Consider the following 11730-nt stretch of genomic DNA (forward strand, 5'->3'; position numbering starts at 1 on the left):
TTTTAAATTTCTAATATTTTGGGCTTCCCTGGTGGCGCAGTGGTTGAGAGTCCACCTGCTGATGCAGGGGACACGGGTTCATGCCCCCGTCTGGGAAGATCCCACATGCCGTGGAGCGGCTAGGCCCGTGAGCCATGGCTGCTGAGACTGTGCGTCTGGAGCCTGTGCTCCATAACGCGAGAGGCCACAACAGTGAGAGGCCCACGTACCACAAAAATAAATAAATAAATAAATAAATAAATAAATAAATAAATTTCCAATATTTTAAATGGCTACTTAACCAATTTGCTTTCATTCAAAGCATATTTTCCTAAGTCTGTTGTCTTCTTAGTCTTTCAGAAATTTCCATAGAAGGAATTTCTACAAAGGTTTTATATTGCTATATGTTGTGGCAAACCATGGTTAGTGAATGCTGTGTAGTACTGTCCAGATTTCTCCTTACAAATATCAAGGTGCTTCTTATCCCAGAAGCCAGGCTCTTAGGTAAGTGGACCTGGGCACAGTGGTAAGGGATAGAGAAGGCATACTTGGACTCTGGCTTGCATCATGGAACTAAAGAAACCAGCCTCTTCTTTCCCAATCCTGTCTCCCCCTTCCAAGGCTGCTACACAGGAATAGGACTGTAACAGGGACCGGTGCAGGAGGCCTTCTGCCTACAGGAAGTCTTCACTGCTGAATTCTGTGCTTTGAGAATGGCAATCAATGGCCTAGGCATCTGGTTGTATTCATTCATTCATCTATTCAACCATTTTCATTCTTAATTCACTCATTGCTCACTGACTTCTACTTTATGCTTTGGTGGGTTCTGGAGACAACTGAATGAATTTATCAGGACCTCCTCTTTTTTTTTTTTTTTTTTTGGCGGTATGCGGGCCTCTCACTGTTGTGGCCTCTCCCTTTGCGGAGCACAGGCTCCGGACGCGCAGGCTCAGCGGCCACAGCTCACGGGCCCAGCCGCTCCGCGGTATGTGGGATCTTCCCAGACCGGGGCACGAACCCGCGTCCCCTGCATCGGCAGGCGGACTCTCAACCACTGCACCACCAGGGAAGCCCAGGACCTCCTCTTTTGAAATTTAGTCTGGTGGGGACACCATGAAGTTGCTGCTAGTCTTGAAGCCTAGAGAGAAGCCCAAGAAAGAAACATGGTATACATTTGTCCTTCATGGTCATAGCTGCTCATGATTACCCCCAGTTGTGACTTCAAGAGAGGGAAGATCTTCATCACTGGGGGACAAAATTCAAATGTGAGCTTCTCAGATGTGTACCCTATAGATATGGCATCAGGGTGTTTAGAAGCACCGGGCAGCCAGGAAATCAAGATTGTCGGCAAGTCCTAAAATTCTGAAGCCAGAACCTGGACCATTCTAGAGATGACCATAAGCCCCCTCACCCCCCACCATGACCAAAAACATTCCATCCCCTATTAGAAATCTTTGGAAACCTGTTGTACGTCTTCAGTTGAGGAAAGTGAGACAGTCAACCCCTGAAGGATTGAATCTACATGTGTGGGATGCAAACATTCTAACCTGGTCTCAGCAAAAGACCCATTAAAAAACAATTTTCCAGGCTTCCCTGGTGGCGCAGTGGTTGAGAGTCCACCTACTAATGCAGGGGACGCGGGTTCGTGCCCTGGTCCGGGAAGATCCCACATGCCGCAGAGCGGCTGGGCCCGTGAGCCGTGTCCGCTGAGCCTGCATGTCCGGAGCCTGTGCTCCGCAACGGGAGAGGCCACAACAGTGAGAGGCCTGTGTACCACAAAAATAAAAAACAATTTTCCTGGGAAAATCATATGAAGATGGCAGCAGGGACAAAGCTTTGCATCCACAGAGGCTCATCAGGTGAAAAATCCATGATGACCTCCATTGCACTGATATAAATGACATGAATTTGTGGAAGCTGAGTCACACTGGGGCCCTTTATATAGGTTGTGCCACACATTTAGCTGTGATGGTTGAGAAACACATGTACCTCATTAGAAAATGGCTCTCACAAGAGCACTGGACACAGTGTACCAATATCAGGTAGAACAGAAGCATTGGACCCTGCTTAAATTTGACACCTTCTCCTTCCTCCCTGCAATTGGACCATCCCATGTTTATCATTCCAAGGCTTGTGATGTCTACATCTGAGAAGGAAGAGTCAGTTTCTGTCACTCTCAACTGTGAAGCTGAGAAAGGGGATTTTATTGGCAAACCAAAGTTGTGACCCACATGAGGAAAATTAGACTGGCAAATAACTCTGCTTTGTGTTTGGTGGGACAAATAAAAAAAGGGAAATCTATAATGATCATATTATGACTGTAGCTGACTAATAATACCCATATTTTATGAAAGAAAAGATTGATAAAATAAGTCTTGGAAATGTAATGTACAGCGTGGTGACTATAGTTAACAACACCATATTATATATTTGAAAGTTGCTAACAGAACGTAACTTTTTAAAAAATTTTTTAAACTTTTGTACAGTAGGTCCTTGTTAGTTATCAGTTTTAAATATAGCAGTGTGTACATGTCAATCCCAAAGTGCCAATCTATCCCTCCCTCCCACCATTCCCCCTGGTAGTGATGTTTGTTCTCTAAGTCTGTGAGTCTGTTTCTGTTTTGTAAATAAGTTCATTCGTATCTTTTATTTTTCTAGATTCTGCATATAAACAATATCATATGATATCTGTCTTTGTCTAACTTACTTCACTTAGTATGATAATCTCCAGGTCCACTCATGTTGCTGCAAGTGCATTATTTCATTCTTTTTAATGGCTGATTAATATTCCATTGTATATATGTACCACATCTTCTTTATCCATTCATCTGTTGATGGACACTTAGGAATTGGTACAGCCACTATGGAGAACAGTATGGAGGTTCCTCAAAAAACTAAAAATAGGGCTTTCCTGGTGGCGCAGTGGTTGAGGGTCCGCCTGCCGATGCAGGGGATACGGGTTCGTGCCCCGGTCCGGGAAGATCCCACATGCCGCAGAGCGGCTGGGCCCGTGAGCCATGGCCGCTGAGACTGCGCATCCAGAGCCTGTGCTCCGCAACGGGCGAGGCCACAATGGTGAGAGGCCCGCGTACCGCAAAATAAATAAATAAATAAATAAAAATTAAAAAAACTAAAAATAGAGCTACCATATGATCCAGCAATTCCATTCCTGGGCATATATCTGGAGAAAAACGTGGTTCAAAAGGATACATGCACCCCAATGTTCATTGCAGTGCTGTTTACAATAGCCAAGACGTGGAAACAGAACATATCTTAAAAATTCTTACCATAGTGAAAAAAAATTGTAACTATGTATGGTGATAGATGTTAACTGGACTTATTGTGGTGATCATTACACAATATGTACAAATATCTAATCATTTTGTTACACACCTGAAACATGAAATGTTATATGTCAATTATATGTCAATTTTTAAATTACTTGTAAATAAAGGAGAAAAAAAGAAAAATATTGCCTCTGCCTCACCCAAGGTTAAAAATCTCTCCCTGAAGGCAGTTCTCATCCAGTGGCTAATCACAGCTGTGCTACCAAGGAACAATGCTGAAGGGCCATCACAGCTCCAGAGCCCTTGTGTGATGTTGAGACCCTTGCATCAACTACACTGCAGTTTAACTTCTCCCATTGTCCAGCCCTGTTACCTGACTACCTCACATATATTAATCCTAAAAACATTCCTCAATAAAATTCCTGCCCTGGAGTCTCTATCTCCAAGTCTTTTTCCCAGAGAACACTATATTAGACATCACTGATCTGTTCAATTTAATGCAATTGCATATATTTGTCACATGTGTACACATAGTGTGAACTTCTCATAATACAGAATGGGATTTGAATTTATTAGTTTAGCTTTATGTGAATTTTTAGTTGCTGTCATAAACCCTCAAAACTAGCACATAGAGAAGAATCAGAGATCAAACTATCAGTTGTATATATCTGTGGACTATGTAACTAATCACCCTAAATTTATTGATTTTAAAGAGCAACCACTTTTTATCATGATTCTATGATGGTCCTTATCATAGGACCCATACCACCCATACTAGAAGGCTGGGTGGTCCTTCTGCTTGTCTCACCTGAGCAAACTCATGTGGCTGTAGGCAATTTGTTGGTCAACTGGGATCTGCGCTCTAGCTGGGATGACCGGACTTCTTGCTCTATGTAGCCTCCAGATAGGCTAGACTGGACTTCTTTACATGGTGGTCTCAGGAAAATTCCGAAAGCCCCATGTAGAAAGACTTTTCAAAATAGACTTGTTTCTCATCACTGATGTCCATTGGCTTAAGTAAGTCACAAGGTCAAGGCCAGAGTCAACATAGGATGATCACATAAAGGCACCAGTTCATGGAGGTGTGTTGCTCTCACTGTCTCGCTCTTTCTCCGTGTGTATGTACATGTGCCAGCTTTTATGTAGTGATTTTATATAGTAGATGCTGATTTAAGTTAAACACACACATACACATAACACACATTTGGTAACAAAATATAGCCTTATGAAGCTGAAACTATTATTATCCCCAATTTACTGATGAAGAAATGAAAGTATGGAGAAGTAAGTAAATTGCTTAAAGGTATAGAGCTAAGTGGAGGAAGTGGAATTTGAATCCTGGTGGTTTAACTCTAAAGACCATGTACTCATCTACAATGCAGTTTTCTTCCTCTCTTCCACATCTTCTTTTTTTCCTCCCTCCTAGGGGTGGGGTGGAATGGGTGGTAATGTACAAGCAAGTAAGAAGAAGGAAGAAATTTTAAACATGCTCAAGCACTTTGATTTATAGATAACTTGGGGACCTAGAAATATGAGATAATTTCTCTCAAAACATGTAACTAATTAAAAGTAAAGCTCTGGCAAACCTTTGCTTCTATGTCAAAATATTGTAAAAAGTTAGAACATTCAGTTTTATAAAACTGTAGATGAGACTGCATGGATTCAAACTTTGCCAGATCATGAAAGGTGAAGATGGATTCCTTTCACCAAATTAAAGTGCATCAGGACTAGAGGATGCCCAATGTAGGGTAAAAGATAAAAGGGATTTACGCTTTGTACTTTACACAGTTGGTAGTAAACATATGCAAGCCATTATCCCAGAAGGTTATATAGTCTGAAAATATAAATAGGTTCAGGAAAGGCTTAGATATATTCATGAATGGAGTTTATAGTGGGTTACCGAAAGGAAGCTAGGGATCACAGACTCCCCGAGGTTCGGGTGTGGAAGGCAACTAGCATGTTTTTCTGAGAAACATCAAAGAAAGTATGCTGGATCTCTGGAGTTGATGTGACTCACTGTGACAGTTATACTCTCATATTCTTCCTATAAGATCCATGCAATACTATTCATCTAAAGACATGATTAGACTTCTTTTATTTTACAAACATTTAAGAAAAATGACTCCTTTTCTCCTCTATCAACAAACTGTGTAATTTCTTTCTTAGATGCTTTATGTCAATTTATTTTCTCTTCTGTTTTCTAGCTTCTTGCCTCCATCTCATTTTTTATATCAAACCTTCTTTCCCCTCTTTCCTATTTCAGCTCTCTTAAAATTTTTTCCTCTACCTCCCTTTCATCTTTATTATTCTTCTATTTCCAACTCCCTTTTATCTCTATTTACCTTCAACCCTCTCTTTAAACTTTATGATACAGGAGATAATATGTCAATAATTTGTTTTTTACTAACTCTCATCCTTTGTTACTATGAAGTAAGATGTGATCCAGTCAAAATCTCAAAGTAAATAAAAATAATTTTAGAAAAGAATTGTAAATATTACAATAAAATAAGTATGAAATAAACAGCAAGCATATATGACAATCCATTAATATAAACAATTTCTATTGAGATAACATAAAAAATGTTCTAAAAACAGTAGATCTGAAGTGATAGTTATAGTAAGTGTTGCTTGAAGCAGATCCTTGTAGAAAATGTTGATTCTGTTTATTTAGAAAGAGACATTTGCATGATGAAATTTATCTAATAGTGTCTCTGCTACCAGAATAAGTAAAACAGTGAGAGACACCCAGGTTTTGCCTCGAAACTGTTGCTCTAAAGAGAGTTTATTTTCTTGCCAAAATACATTAATAATTTGAAGTGCATATTAAAGTTATTCATTACAACTTTAAGAAACAAAAGTGATAATTTCTGATATATTAATTTCTAGAAAGTATACTCAAAGACCTATTTTCTATTTATATCACTGTGTATCATTTATATATGTGTGATACAACTTAAAATTCTCTAGCATGCAAAGGAAATCAAACATTTGGAAAATTTTGAGCTGATGCAAAGTATTTTTAAAAATACTTCAGCATTTTACTGGAGTTACTAAAATTCCAATAATAAGCTATTAGTAAGTTTGTTTTGCCATTTATTTTCCATTGCTACTAGAATTGTTGTGTGTTGCTAATACATACAAAATGTCTAAATCTTAGTTTAAATGTGGGAATAGTTGCTTTTTATTCATGCACATTTTAGGTTATTTTTTATTATACATATTTATTATATTTAATAGGTATTACCATCCTTTAATTATTTTGCAGACTTTTATTTAGTGACTACTATATTCAAAATACTTGCATTTTCTGCAATGGCTGTATCAATTAAATATTAAATCCTAATAACACAACCAGTGTTGTCAACATTCTATTTTACTAGTTCTCTCGTTCCTATAATTTCTCTTCAGTCCTATTGTAGAAGACATTTGGATTTTTCCGAACTCATTGTTCCATGTTTTGTCAAATTCAAGCACACTCTTTTGAAACTAAAACACAGGCATCATACTCTTAATTAGAAGCACCATGAAGAAACTAGAGCTGCCTGGAATTCATTCTATTAAGTATGTTGGCTGAGGAAGCCAGTTTTCTGTAGTAAAATGACGAGTCTTAAAGAGTAATACAAACCGCCCAGCATCAGCAATGCTATCTGCAGGGTCTGTGACTAAATCCATATAATATTGTTTCAGCCAAAGCCACTCTTCAGTACAATTTAGGTCTTTGTGATAGAGTAGCCTTCAAGTCTGATTTTCTGGCTCTGAAACAGTTCTGTGAATTTTCTAATAAACTTTATTATATTATTTCCTTCTTACACTAGCTAAAATGGGTTTTACTCATTGCAGGTAAGGATTTTATCTAATAAATTGATTAATACCATAAGTACTATAAGGATAGTATTAGTGTTTTCTGGATGTTCTTTCTTTTCAAAGACTGTAGTCTCTCAACTATTCATTTCAATTGTCTGCATTCTTGTTCTACTTTTACACTCACCATACAAAACCCAAACCATGAATCAATCCAAGCCTCTGACTTCTCCACTCTTAAGCCTGGGTAGAGATGAGCATGGATGAAGAATTCATTCAATCACTTGGAATTATTTGTATTTTTTTTAAGCAGAGCTAAAATATCCAAGTTGTATTGTTGTATGAACAAAGCAAGCTGCTGCAGATGTAGTTAGATAGAGAGATGGATGGCTAAATAATAAATTAACTTTCTTAACACCCACCCTTCCCTTTTTCCAGAAGATACCAAAGAGATTGAAAAGTACTTCTGAGAATTTCCTGCCATTGGATTCCAGATGTGATTGAAGTTCCATCAAAGAAATGAATTTGCTCCAAACATCAAGTTGAATCACAGTTAGGAAGGAAGAGAGAATTTGGGGGAAATGACTATTTTGTTGGTGCAGGTTATTGCAGAGGTTTCCTAATCTGGTAGTTTTCTAAACAGAGGTAAGTGCTTTCCCAATCACAGCAGAAGTAGTGATATTACAAGAAATCAGAGCTGTATGTTGAGTCCATTCTTCTAGCCTATCAAAAGAATTCCTGGCAATAAATGTATGCTTGAATTAGATAAAGTGGTTTCTATAGTCTGGTACTGAACTCTAACCAATGTTTTATGATCTTATTTGTATGGACTCCATTTGCTGACACTTTCTTGAGGGCTGATAAGAAAGATGAAATCCAATTAGGTTTTATCTCCCTTGTTTCCATTTCAACTGGAAAAGTTCTACTCTTTATTAATTTATTTTGACAACCCATATTCTCAAATAATTTTTAAACAAATTGTCCTATTTTTAAAGAAAAAAATAAAGTATAAAAATTCTGGCATTCTTGAGGTTAATTATTGTAAATTGAATAAACAATTATCTTAATTCCCACATAATATCTCACTAAAATGGCAGTGAAATAATCAACAAAAAAGTATTACTGCACAAACATACAAAAGAATGGAAGAGGAGACACAAAACGTCAAGATATTTCAACATTCTGGAAAATTGAGTATAGAAGAATGGATGGATGGATGGCAACTGAATCCAACAAAGATAAGAAAGTTGGCACATATGCAACAAGGCATGTTATGGTTTACACTGCACTATCGTGAAAGGTCCAGGTGTCACAGACAGCAGGTGTCTGTGAAGGAAGAGATTAGGGATTGAGTCAAAAAAAATGATACATTTTTACCATTCTTATCATTTTAAGGAAAGTGACAAATTTTCCTTTAAAACTTCTATTGACTTATTCAAAGTATTACTATGATCATATTCTCTAATTACAAGAGTCCCTCCTTGGACACACAGTATCTTATTTTTTTTTCCTTTTATAGTATCCTCTTCTTGTTTATACTTAAAACATCTATCTTTTTCTAGACTTTATAGTCACTAAAGCTTTTTTTTTCTTCCTGAATTATATTTTTTTCTTACTTCTTTTTCTGTTTATTTTTGTTTTCATTTTTTATGTTAGAGATTTTCTTCAAATGCCTGGTGAGTTTTGCTGACAATTTGTAATGAATGTAGTTAATGAATGTAGTTAATGAATGTAGTTAATACAGAACTAAACAGATGATTGCTAGATCATGCATGCTTGGGACTTTCTGAATAATGAGCTTCTGCACAGGAGAAAAAGATAGAACAATTCACTGGGAAATTCCTCATGATACATCTGTCAGTCTTTTCTCCTGGAATCTGGAAACTTCCCCGAATGGAAACCTTAGACTCCTGCCTGCATGATACAATATGTCCAGCTTTCATCATCCACCTTTCTGGGGATTGAATACAAAAAAAGAAGTAGGGATCTCACTGTTTGATGTGTACAAATTCTCTCAGTGCCTTTCTGTTCAATATCATACCTTACTTTTGTGTTCAGCTGTGGCTGGTTTCCCTATATCCTGAGCTTCTCTGGTTTAATTTCCCCAAGATTAAGTTCTCCAGGTAGTCATCTTGCTATGCTATGTAAGGGAGGACACCTGGTGGAGGCTTGTTTACAGATATGTCACCTACTCTTCTGTGTTTGACTCAATCCCTAATTTCTTCCTTCACAGACACCTGCTGTCTGTGACACCTGGACCTTTCACGATAGTGCAGTGTAAACCATAACGTGCCTTGTTGCATATGTGCCAACTTTCTTATCTTTGTTGAATTCAGTTGCCATCCATCCATCCATTCTTCTATACTCAATTTTCCAGAATGTTGAAATATCTTGACTTTTTGTGTCTCCTCTTCCATTCTTTTGTATGTTTGTACAGTAATACTTTTTTGTTGATTATTTCACTGCCATTTTAGTGAGATATTATGTGGGAATTAAGATAATTGTTTATTCAATTTACAATAATTAACCTCAAGAATGCCAGAATTTTTATACTTTATTTTTTTCTTTAAAAATAAGACAATTTGTTTAAAAATTATTTGAGAATATGGGTTGTAAAATCCAAGACCCAACTGAAAGGAATACCCGAAATAACTGGAAAAACAGATGGAAGAATATTGTCAAAGAAACAATAAAAAAATTATTTTCTAAAGCACAGCTTTCTTAATTGAAAGGACCACTGAGTAGCTAGACAAATTAATGGGAAAAAATCCATATTAAGGTAGAGCATTGAGAAATATGGGAGCAATGGCAACTGAAAAATGAAGAATTAAAAAGCTTCTGTGGAATGGATTGAGGAATGGATTTGGAGGGTTAAAATCAAAAACAAAAAAATTATAAATTCTCAGTAATCAAATTGCATTAAACTCATTAATGGCAACACTGGCAGTTAAAAAAAAACAATAAAAAAGTCTTTTGAAATGATAGAAAAATTATATTTAAATATGATACTAAAAATATTTTAAAAGAAGCAAGATCTCAAAACAAGATTTTAAAATTCCAATAAACTTTCTCAAGAAGCTTCTTGAAGATGTGTTTTCTTCAAAATACAAGGTAAACAAAGAAAAAGAAACAAAAGATACAATCAAGAGAGAAGGAAAGGGATTTCCTAGTGAAAGAGATGCCAGATAGACAAGCTCTTGTCAGCGTCCTTGCAGAGCATCAGATGCAAAGAAAAACATCATATACAGACACACAAGGAAATGACAAACATCTTATGTATTTTACTATATTAATAGGGATTTTATAGTTCTTTTGTACCACATAGGTGAGGCAGCAGATACATGGGCCCCTGGGGCAAACGGTTGGTGTTTGTTCCCTCTGGACCAATATTCTGAGACAAGATGAGAATAACAGGACAATTGAGAGAGGAGGGTGGGCCCTGCCCAGATAGAAGATAAGAGACCACATATTTCTCATTCTCAAAGTCAGGAGACCTCCCTGACTACACATGCGCAGAAAGGCTCTTTGGAAGTCAAAAGTGGAGTGATGCTAAGTGCTGCTAAGTCTACCCTTAGGCCTCTTCAGTAGAATACATCTTGGTTAAGAGATGCACGCACACACATGGGGAGATCCTGAGACATACCAGATATGAACTTTGAACCAGGCAAATCAAAATGATAGGCCAAAGGAAACCTGGAAAAAATGTCCCATAAAAGTGATTCAAACTGCCACGAGGGTGCGACTCTCTCTCTCTGAGCCTGCCTCTGTGTCTACCCACACGTACTGTACTCTTTTCTTCTCCCAATAAATACTTTACTTGTTTCACTACCTTCCGTCTTTGTGGGAATTCTTTTTCTGCAAAGCCATAGGGCCAGGACCTTGTCACTGATCACTGGTCTAGTGGCTAGGATTCAGTGCTTTCATCGCCTCAACCCGATCTCAATCTCTGGCCGGGAACCGAAATACTGCTTCAAGACACTCTGCAGGCCGAGACCACCCGAGATCATAGGGATGAATAATTAATGTCTTAGAATACCATCAAATTATAAAATGAAGCACTTGTTTATTCCATAAAACAAAAAGTTGGTATAGGGAAGTTAATTAGTTTACTTTTTTAATTTTTAAATTTTTAATTTTTGTTTTATATTGGAGCATAGTCATTAACAATGTTGTGTTAGATTCAAGCATACAGCAAAGTGATTCAGTTATGTATATACATGTATCTATTCTTTTTCAAATTCTTTTCCCATTTAGGTTATTACAGAATATTGAATAGTGTTCCCTGTACTATACAGTAGATCCTTATTGGTCGTCTATTTTAAATATAGTAGTGGGTACATCTCAATCCCAAACTCCCAATCTATCCCTGCCCCCCATCCTTCCTCCCTGGTAACCATAAGTTTATTCTATAAGTCTGTGAGTCTGTTTCTGTTGTGTAAATGAGTTCATTTGTATCTTTTTTTTAGATTCTGCATATAAACAATATCATATGATATTTGTCTTTCTCTATCTGACTTACTTCACTTATTATGATAATCTCCATGTCCATCCATGTTGCTGCAAATGGAATTATTTCATTTTTTTAATGGCTGAGTAATATTCTGTTGTATATATGCACCACATCTTCTTTATCCATTCATCTCTTGATGGACATTTAGGTTAC

General features: G+C 37.2%; 1 pseudogene; it reads left to right on the forward strand.

Annotated features, from left to right (window-relative positions):
- The first annotated feature begins 1789 nt into the window (after window positions 1-1789).
- On the forward strand, window positions 1790-2311 carry LOC132413617 (rab9 effector protein with kelch motifs pseudogene; annotated as a pseudogene).
- Window positions 2312-11730: the final 9419 nt, after the last annotated feature.

The sequence above is a fragment of the Delphinus delphis genome, chromosome 18 (genome assembly GCF_949987515.2).
Source record: "Delphinus delphis chromosome 18, mDelDel1.2, whole genome shotgun sequence".
NCBI lineage: Eukaryota > Metazoa > Chordata > Mammalia > Artiodactyla > Delphinidae > Delphinus > Delphinus delphis.